This window comes from Hipposideros armiger, unplaced genomic scaffold, assembly GCF_001890085.2.
Source record: "Hipposideros armiger isolate ML-2016 unplaced genomic scaffold, ASM189008v1 scaffold_1332, whole genome shotgun sequence".
NCBI classification, from domain to species: Eukaryota; Metazoa; Chordata; class Mammalia; order Chiroptera; family Hipposideridae; genus Hipposideros; species Hipposideros armiger.
This window is the reverse complement of record NW_017732682.1, coordinates 112,911-123,892: the sequence shown is the minus strand read 5'-3', so window position 1 is coordinate 123,892 and position 10,982 is coordinate 112,911. Positions and strand designations below refer to the sequence as shown.

The 10,982-nt window shown below is 43.0% G+C and overlaps 1 pseudogene; it reads left to right on the top strand.

Moving 5' to 3' along the window:
* The first annotated feature begins 6,547 nt into the window (after window positions 1-6,547).
* Window positions 6,548-10,635, top strand: LOC109377236 (microtubule-associated tumor suppressor 1 homolog; annotated as a pseudogene).
* Window positions 10,636-10,982: the final 347 nt, after the last annotated feature.

Genomic DNA, 10,982 nt, shown 5'->3' with positions numbered 1-10,982 from the left:
AGAGAGAGAGAGAGAGACAGAGAGAGAGACAGAGAGAGAACCAGGAAGAGAGACAAAAGCAAAGAAAAGGGGTACAAGAGACACATTTTTTCCGCTGAATCTGGGATCTTCAATAATATCATAACTGTATTGCTATTTTACTAAGCGATTCATTTATTCTAAATCGAGTTTACATTATTAACCCATTGTAATATGCCTGTGGTATGCTTGAACCGTTAAAAGGAAGTTTAAGGTGAAGAGAAAATTATGTTTTTTAATGATTGGCACCTAACAGTTTTTAGATCCCTATCATGTATAGGTAAGCATCAGAGGCTCCATGGACCACCCCACAGTGTACTTAACGCAGGAGAGGCAGTGTTTTTTGTATAAGAACAGAAGCTTTGGAGCTAGAATACCAAGTTCAAATCCCTTGGGATCAAATCCTTGTGAATTCTGGCAAGTTATTTGACTTCCATATACTTTTTTTTTTCTAACCATAAACAGGAAAAGAAGATAATAGTTACAATTAAGTTATAAGATAGTTTTTTAAATAAAGTGATTTAATGCATATAAAGCATTTAGAAGAGTGCTTGTGTATTCGATTCCTGTTGCTGCTGTCACAAATGACCACAAATGTAGTGGCTTTGACAACACAAATGTAGTATCTTCCAGTTCTGTAGTTCACAGTCAGAAATGTTCTCTGTAGGCCAACACCAAGGTGAGGGCAAGGTGTTCCTGCTGGAAGCTCGTGGAGAATCCGTCCCCTTGTCTTATTCCAGTTTCTGCAGACGGCCTGCCTTCCTAGGCTCGTGGCCCCCTTCCATCCTCAAAGCCAGTGATGGCTGGACTAGTGTCTCATATCACATCACTCTGCCTCCCTGCCTCCCTCGTCCTCACGTAAAAGACGCTTGTGATCACAGTGGCCCACCCAGGTCATCCAGGATTACCTCCTAATTTCAAGGTCAATGGATTAGCGACCTCAGTGCCATCTGCAGCCTTAATTCCCAATTGGCGAATATATTCACAACTGCCAGGGGCATCGTTGGCAGGGACGCTATTCTGCCTAACACAACCTGGCCCATAATGAGAATTTTAATATGTCAACTACCGTTATAATATTTTTTAGAATAAATATATGTGGATTTTTTTTTAAAGATTTTTATTGGGGAATTGGGGGGATGGGAACAGTGCTGGGGAATCGGGGGAAGGGGAACAGACAAGTTGCTGTCCTTTTGTTCTTCAGTCTAGTTGTGGAGGACATTGCTTCACTGGCCCAAGTTGGCACCATCATTGCGCTCTTCCCGGGTGAGGCGGATCAGTTGCCGGCTTCTGGATGGCCGCTCACTGCGGCTGCTGGCCACTCACGCTGGCTGCTGGCTACACACGGTAGCCCATGGCAACCCACTGCCACAGGGGCCTGCAGCCTACGCCGTTGCTGGCGACTCACGGCAGCCCAGCTCCAGGTTGAGCTGTTGTTCACCATCTTAGCTGTGGAGGGCAGTGTCACTGGCCCTCATATGTGGGATCCGAACCGGGGCCCTCTGGCGTCCCAAGCCAGCTCTTAACCAACGCGCCACTCGGCCGGCCCCTATGTGGATTTCTCTGTAAAGGTTCATAGCTTTAAGCAACTCAGACAATCCAAAAACGGACAAAGAAATCATTATGTGTAGAAATAAGGTGCATGAGTCAGAAAATAATGTATATGTATTGAGACGAATACTGAAGAGCGAGTGATCAGAATAAATCCTCATGTATTCTCTCTGACTTGACTGGATCCACACTGGCCTTAATTTCTCTCGGAGAAGTACACTTTTAATTGAAAAGCTATTGAGTGCACTTGTTTCTGTCCAGTTCTACACATCCCATTATATGCACACATAATAAAAAAAAATACTGAGTCCTACAGCCAGGGGTATGCACACCTGCTTTGTTACATTCCGGAACAAAAACTTTGCTAAAAATAAGTGAGGAAAGAGAGATAACTGAAGCATCTACAATGTTCTGGACATGATGCCAGGGTCTCTACTCATTGTTTCCTTCTCAGCATCACGGCTCAGCAGTACTTGTTCTATTTCACAGGTAAGAAATCAGAGATTTCGAATAGCCGGGCACCTTGATGAAAGGTCCATGGCTCGTAGGATGTGACCAGATTTTTCTAACTCAAAGGTCTTGTTGTTCTCGCCACAGTCTGCTTCCTCTCTAAACAGAAGTGAGTGTTGTTGGTTTCCCATCTGTGCCATTAAACTTCTCATAAGACATTGCCTAGGCTCCATAGAATATAACATTTGCGACATAGCCACACAACTGGTAACACGATACTGTGGACAGTTGTGCCGTTATACCCTCATGTCCTATTAAGTGAGCACAGCACCCATTTTCAGGGCACATCATATGTTCCCTTTAGCACTTAGCATATTTATAATTCTCAATTGATGCATGTTCTCAATTTCACACCATATGATGCTGAACTAACAATTTTCAAGCCAGTGATATTCATCTCTGTCTCCTTCTTAATGAACTGAATGTTTCTTAAAAAGAAATTAATGCTGTGATTGTGTTGCTAAGAAAGATAAAGTTGTTCCCTTTGCAGAAAATATTCTTACTATCCCAGAAGATTGGAATTAGTTGAGAGTGACCCATGAAAATAGTTAAGCTCAGTCTGGTCAAGCTTGGCAGTTGTTCCCTTCGAGAATAAAAGTTCTGCTTAAGACTCTTTTCCCCTTGTATCTCCCGCCCCTTCCACTTATTCATATTGTGTGTCTAATACTCATTTTCTAATATTTTAAGGAGTTTTGCAGTAGATTGTGAGCTCCTTGGTGGCAAAGCTTATATTTCTGGTTTAGTCCCATTAACATGGGGAAGCAGTAGTATTTTTTGGGTAAGCAGTTAACAGATGCATTTTAAAAGACATTAGTAGAGCTTTTTTCTTTTCCTGTTTTTTAATGTTTTTATTGGGAAACAGCTATGGTCATCGGTTACACATTGCTTTCATGCTACAATGGCACAGTTGACTCATTTAAGGAGGGGGCGGCTCAGTGCCCCATGCTGGGATTGAACTGGCAACCTTGGTGTTATCAGCGCCACGCTCTCACCAACTAAGCTAACCAGTAGAGCTTCTACTTCACCTCTGTCTCCTCATAGTGACTTCTGTTTTTACAACAATGTGAGAATGAATGTTTGTGTCGCACCCAAAATCAGTACGTGAAAAACCTAACCCTCAAAGTGATGGTACTTTGAAGTGAGGCATTTAGGAGTTGATTAGGTCATGAGACAAAGCCCTCGTGGATGGGATTAGAAAAACGGCCCAGAAGGCCCCCTCAGTTTCTTCCCCCATGTGAGGGCACAGTGAGACGGTGCCACCTATGAACCAGAATGTGGGCTGTCACCAGACACTAAAGCTCCTGGTGCCTTCATCTTGGACTTGCCCAGCTTCAGAACTGAGAAAAACATGTTTCTGTTGTACATAAGCTACCCGGTGAAGGGTGTTTTTGTTATAGCAGCAGGAATGAACTGAGACAGATAGCCTTACTCTCGTTATAGCAAAGCAGGTGGCGGCTTCAGCATCTAGGGCTTCCTTCAGCTCACTGCCTTTGAACCTCTGCTCCAGGCTTCAGCATGTCTGTGTCAGAAGACCTACACCAAGCACAGTGCTGAGGCGTGTCAGTGACCCCTTTATAGTTTGGAGTGATAGTAGGAAAACGTGTAACAAGCTTCAAATGATTGCATAAATGATTTGTAGGCAAATCAACAAAGATTAAAAATGGTTCAGTGAGCAGAAGTAGTACACATAAAAGTTGATTTTTTTTTTTTTTTTAGCCGAGCCATCCTGCCACCTGTTGGCAGCTCAGCGGTTGCTCAGCTCAGGCTAGGACTCGAACTGCTGTTGTTCAGAGCTCAAACTCTTGAGTGAGCTCTTAACTAACTGAGCTACTCACCTGGCCCTAAAAGTTGATTTTTAATAAGACGGGAATGTGTGCTACCTTTGTTAGTAGTGATATTTCCTAACTGTGAAGTGGCTTGATGCAACCGCAGGAGACAGAAACCAGTGTCTTATCACCAGAATCCATTTTGGAATCGGTATATAATTGACTTAAACTATAATGATAGGCATAATTTATTCTATTCCATAGGTTTTTTTTTGTTTTGTTTTATTTGTTTGAGCATGTTTCCTTATTAAGTTCATGTTATAGGAAGGTCTTGGTTTCAAATATACTTTTGGAAAAACAGAATACTGTCACTATGAGAGGATTTTTTAGCAATAGTTAACGACCATGCTGAAATTCTCTCTAAATGAGGATTGTTATAGAGAAAGGAAAGACCATGCAGACTAATTGTTAAAGTGTTAAATGTTGTGAAAATTCTACAGTCAGAATTGGGGATGCACTTGAGGTTCATCAATTAAGCACTGGAATTCTTGAACGGAAAAAGTTGTGTTTAATAGTTCATCTTTATTACTGTTCTGCTCTACCATAGCTTCAGCATATTCATTGGACAAAAACAGAACTGCACTTATTTATTCTTTGATCATTTCATCTTCCTCTTGTCTGCTAGCTAAATCTCCGTAACTTGGGGTACTTGCCAAAATGTTGATGCTAGCTCAGGGGATGATCTATGTGACAGACTATCTACTGAAATTCAGATACTTTGGGATTTATCAGGAGGGACCTGAGTAAAGGGGAATGGTAGGTGGACAAAAAAAACCCAAAAAGATTTTCTCTTACGTTGCATGTCTTAGTCAATATGTTCACTTTAGAGTTTGGATGGAGGCACCTATGCCTGGTTCACAGGTTCCAAGAAATGACATCACAGCATCACTCATATCTCCTTAGCTTGTGCAACACACATGGACATTCCCCAAAGTGTCATTCTGACCTTGTCCTTGATAGAGGCTGCCCTGTAGTAAAGGAGGAGCTGAAGAGTTTTGTTCTCTTCCCCATCACACGTACTATCTTCTCAAAAAAGACATTTTGTTCTTCTTCCACTTATTCCCCTACTTCATAAATAGCTTGTAAAAGATTGGTGTTAAACTTAAATTTTTGAATAAGCCTGAGTTTATTTTAAACTTGTTTTGTTCTCTTGACATCATGGCTCTTTCGTATAATCACACTTGTTCTTATATCCCTCTTTCCAACATTTGTATAGATCGTTAAAACTGAGCGCATCGTGAAGCTCCCTGTTATTTGCATGAATTTAAGTGCCTTCTTTTTTTTGTTCCTCACTGGAATAATGTGTGATTATATTAGCATAAATTGTATCGTTTTCAGGTCTTCGCGAGTTATCAATATTCTTAAGATTCTTAGAACATAGGGTCATAAAAAATATTTCCCTGGAATGTTTTCATGTTTTAGTATTATAGAGCTGTTTATTAGTTATTATTAGGTGAGTTACATGTTTTATGAATTTATTAATAAAAGCCAAGTAGGCATATAGTCAGTGGATTGCGATCGGTTCTCTGAGGGGGAGTGTGTGTGTGTGTGTGTGTGGGTGGGAAAGGGGGGACAAAGATAAGTAGCACTTCCTGAATTCCCAGTGTAAACACTCCTATCATTGCCAGTTTGAAGCTACCAGCATTATGATAGAGAGTAGGGAGAGATGAAAGCAGCTGGCTCTGGGGAGATGGTACAAGCGGGGTGGGGAGGGTGGGAGGGGTCCTAGCATATCTCATTATCAGTGGTTCCATGCCCAGTACCACTCCCAACCCAGTCAGTCCCCTGAGTCCTCTTTCCAGAGGTGACAACATTGGACTGTTTCAGCTGTTTCATCAGGCATTTAGGCATCACTGTGTATTTTTAATTAATAAAGATAGACAGCTCCTTTTGATTTATCTATTTGGGATCTTATATATTGACTTCTTATTAAGGAGGAGAATTTATTTCTCTAGTGCTGCCATCTTTTTTGCTTCCCCTCCCCCTTCTTTCTGTATTATTGAGTGACAATTTTTGTTTAATATTAAAATTTACTCTACCTTGTTTATGAATATATAATTCATATATTGTCATCATGTACTATCATTGCTTTTCATTTCCTGATTTTTTTCCTAAAGGTAATGATTTATTATTTTTTTTACAAATATTTTTTTAAAACTTTATTGGGGAACAATGTGTATTTTCCAGGACCCATCAGCTCCAAATCCAGTAGCCATTTTCAATTTAGTTGTTGGTGGTGCAGCCCACCATTCCGTGCGGGAGTCGAACCGGCAACCCTGTTGCTCAGAGCTCATGCTCTAACCAACTGAGCTACCTGGACGGCCCCTGATTTATTTTTTAAAAAATTTGCATAGTTTTGGTTGGGATCCCGGAGCACAAGGAGGGAGCCAGCGGGCGAGCTGAGCAGAAGGGAAGGCCTGGCCAGTCTTCATAGTCAGGGCAAAGGCAGGGAGCAAAACCAACTGGAAACAGCACATCGGTCTTCTAGGGAACAAGTCATTTCAACTTCAGAACGCTTGATGCTAAGAAACTTTCCACTGTGCTGAAAATTTTAGGAGGCAGTTTTCCTTCCCTCTCATGTGGTTGTGTGAAAGGATTTAAAGCAGAAACAAAATGGCAGAGGTTTACAGTTAATATTCAAGATGAATGATGATAATTCAGATGACAAGACAGAAGATAAAGTGCAATCTTTACGCATCAGTGGTAAAAATGGAAACCCGCATGCATACAACCAAAAATTACCACCTACACAACACTCTGCAACTGACAATGTGAATTGGAATTCTGCCAACCCAGCCAACGACATGGCAGTTGATCATGAAACCAACTTGGCTGTGGACATTGGTGAAAATAAACCTTTGAACCCTGAGTGTGTTGAAGCACACGATCCCCAAAAGTCTTCACGCGATTTCATTAGCAAGGAGGTATTACATATGCAAGGTTCTGCATGCCAGTCTTCTGTTCAAGTTGTAAATAGGGAGGAGCCCGATTACCTGCATCACAATTTCATTCCCTAGAATCATATCAGGACCAGAGTGTTGAGACATCTCTGCCTTTTGTGGGGAAACCTAATGGTGACGATGTGAACTGTACAGACTACCCAGGCGAAAGTTATGTCTAGACCAGCATTGCAGTTCCTAAGATCCAGCTTTATCAAAGGTCACACCCAGACCGCCTTCAGTAACCAGTGCATCACCCTCATCAGTGTCTTCCTCAAGACAGCTGACGGTTTTGAGCAGAACACCACAGTCCAACTTGAATGCAGATACAAAAGCAGAAATCCTAATTGACAAGACACATAAGTAGCAATTTAATAAACTCAAGATGAGCCAGGCTGTGCATGTTGCAACTCATTCTAAAAAATGCTTCCTACGAGGTTCCAAGAACAACATCTGCCATGAAATCAAATCAGGAAGATGTTGACAGAGCAAGTTCTTCTAATTCAGCATGGAAGACTAGTTTCGTGGCTACATTTTTCCCAGGGGATCAAAGGCATAGTCCCTGTTAAAATGGAAAGCACAAACTGTTTGGAAATGACCTATGCTTCCAGCATCGATAGGATTAGCCCTGAAAAGAAGGGTGGACATGAAAATGGGATGCTTATGGAAAAACAAGAGCTGAAAAAGGACCTTATGAATGAGACCTGTGAATATGGTTCTTTGTTTCTGGGCTCCACTTCAACAACTGCAACCACCCCCTCAGCCAGGGATGTACCCAAGCCAGGCTCCTCCAGTTTGAGGACGACACCAGGTCCAAAAGCTGAAGTGGGGCCTTCTGTTTCCTGTTTGAGGCGGAATATCGGCAGCAGAAATCTCAATTCTGATTGAGCTTTATCTTCTCAGGGGATACCTACATCTCTGAAAACTTCACAGCCCTCTTGGGTGACTTTGCCGAGATCCAAAGCGTCCTTGATAACATCTATGCTTTGCAGAACAGGAAGCACTGCCTCTGTTGCCAGCACCCACAGTGGCCTGAGCACTTACGGCAACAATTTGGGTAATACTGCTGTCATCAGATATGAGGAAAGCCCTCCAATACCAGCATTTCTAAATGGTTCATCAGGATCGTTCTATGTGAAGCCTTTGGCACCCAGAGCACATGTGCACTTACTAAAAGATCCAAAAGGACCTTTTTTTTTTTTGCTCCGAAAGGTCCTTCAAGAAAAAATCTATTTACAGCTTCTAATGCGGTTGAAGAGGGCAGGCAAAAGAATCTCCCAGTTTATGTATCCAGCCACAGACGTCTGCACATGTGCTAGCCTCTGAAAAAAACACTTGAGTTGGTTCAATATAAAGCAAAATGTGAAAACCGAAGTGGATTGACCCTGCCGCTCAAGCAACTTCTTTCCTGGGGTAATCTCAAGTTTGAAACGTTCACAGTTGTGATTCAGCACCTATGTCTGAGCAGAAGGAAGCACTGACGCAACACAAAACCCCATCTGAAGAACTCGTTAACTTCCGGGGAGAGCTAGTCACTGCTTCAACCACCTGTGAGAAACTATTTGAAAAATCCAGTAATGAGTTGCAAAAGCCTATGAAGGGTTTGTCCACAAGCTAACTAAATCAGAAGCTAAATCAGATTGATCTAACAGAGCTAGAGCATCGGCTTAAAGAATTTTACACCGGGGAGTGTGAAATGCTTTAGCACATTTACACTGAAGAAGCAGAGAAGTATAAAACTCAATTGTAAGAGCAGTTTTGTTACCGGAGAACAGGCCCTTCTTGGCACGGTGTCCAGGTTCTTGGCGTCTCAAGCAAAAAGTTGATCGAGACACAGAAGTAAAGTGATGAAAGAGCAGTTTATTAGAAGAAAAAAGTACACTTCAAATAAATAGTAGCAGGTCTGAAGCAGTAGACAATGGCTCAAGGGCCATTATTAGAAAAGAAAGTACACTCCAAAGAGTTTGGAGCAGGCCGAGCGAAAGAAGGAGCTCAAAAGGCGCTGAGTGGCCAGGACTTGGAGTTTTTATCCTTTTTTTCTCTAGAATGGGCTGTTCCTCTCTGGGCGTGGGACCACTTGATTGACACCTGTGATTGACAAGCGGTTATTACCTGATCTTTTTAGACTGTGCATGTGTCCCTTCCCAGAATTCAGTCTATTATAATGATATTAATGAACTTCTGGGCATATGTATGATATTATAATGATGGTTTAATGAGGCCCAGGTGAAATGGTGGTTGTCATGGCCTTTACTGTGCAGGTGTGAGTGACTGGTCTAATCTAGTTGGGTATTTTGTACCGATTTGTTTCCTCATAGGGATAGATAATTACAATGAAAGGGGAAGTTTTGGGCGGAGAGGGGAGGTCTTTTGGGCGGTCGCAGTCTGTGGGTTGTGTTGGACGTGCAGGAATGCAGAGACCCGATGCCTGCCTCTAACTGCCTGCCTTGTTTTTCCTTGAGAGATGTGATCCCCATAAAATCTCTATGGGAAGTTGAGGGACAGAAGGTCTTTTCTTCTGTGTCTGCTTCCTGCTGAGCAGGGGAGCAGAGCTGTCCCTGCCTATTGGGGGTTCACAGAACTCTCACCCTAGCTGATCTCAGATGAGAGGAAGGGGTCTCGAGCTCTGCCTGGAAGACCGTGTTGGCTTCTTTGGTTGTGACTGGCAATCTTGTTGGGGTGTCCTCTGTATCCCCAAAGCCCCTGAATGAGGAAAAATAAATTTCAATTAATAAACTTAAAAGGTGTTGGCTTAAAGAGCAGGGCTCAAAGTTATTGATGCGAAGTGGCTCTGTGATGGAAAATTCGTCAGCTCCATGGAGCCTGTGGCCACTTAACTGGTCATTGAGGTGACAGTAATTGTCCAGGAGCTGGGCCTGGAATGGGTTGGAAAGAACATTAGGTTTCAATGATTACAGTCAGCAAGTATGAATTACAAATTTTAAGGCAGTTATCTAAAGCAAGGGGGTAGGAGATTTCTGTGGTTCAGGTTAAAAACAATTGATTGTTTATGATTAAGCAAAACACTAGAGAAAAGAAAACTTGGAGTTTCTATACTGAGAGGCCCTTTTGTTAAGCCCGTATCCGCTTGACAACTTAAATGCTGCCCTTGAGACTTCTAAGCTGGAAATTGAAGCTAGCCTCTCCGAGGAAGCAGAATTGCTAAAGAAGGCCAATGAAACCTCCCTTTCAGAAATCAAGGAAAGCCACAAATTAGAAATCACTTGAGGATTAGCTTTATGAAAAGCAGGAATCCCTAGAGAAACAAATCAGCGATCTGAAGAGTGAAAACGAGGCTTTCAATGAAACGTTGAAATCAGAAGAACAAAAAAGAATATCAAGAGAGAAGCAAATTAAAAAACCCCTCAGATCATGGGTCTGGGGCCAGAGTTAGAAAGCCGGAACGCTGTGTTGGAGATGAAGAACGAGAAGCTGCATCAACGGGATGTCAAGTTAATGAACATGGAGAAACTGGTGGACAGCAGCAGAGCGTTGGAGGACCAATGGAAGTGATCCCAGCAGGAGATGGAGGAGCTACAAAAGAATCTCAGATGGACAAGCACATGGCACTTTCTAGGCAACTTTCCACCAAGCTGGCTGCTCCGCAGGAGCCCCTGGAGAAAGAGCCACAAGTCAACGAGCGATTCTCCATGGAAAATGCGCAGCTGCTGGGAAAACTGCACAACGGGGACTTGTGCAGCCCTAAGGGGGCTCCCGGGTCCTCTGCTATCCCCTTCCCATCGCCGAGGAATCCTGGCTCCTTCCCGAGCCCCAGCGTCTCACCCAGATGACGCTTCCTGAAAGTGGGGAGACTGAAAGCATTTGTACCGGTCTGCATGGTGGACCCTGACCATGGTCATGGGAGCAAGAGCTGTGTTGGCTGACTTGTCCTTACACACTAGACCTGGAAAACCGCTGCCCCCAGCACCTGCTCCGCGTGAGGCTTGAACTCTCAGTCCCAGAGACTCTCCCCGCACGATCTGCATGGACACTATGCACAAAGCACTTAAAGGAATAAGAAGGTGGAGGTCTTGTTCATTGCCTTTCTCATGTAAGCATATGGGGGAAAACTCTCAGGGTGCTCTTAAGAGAAAGATCTATAACCTTTGTAGTGTCCTTCACCACAGACACCTTGTGA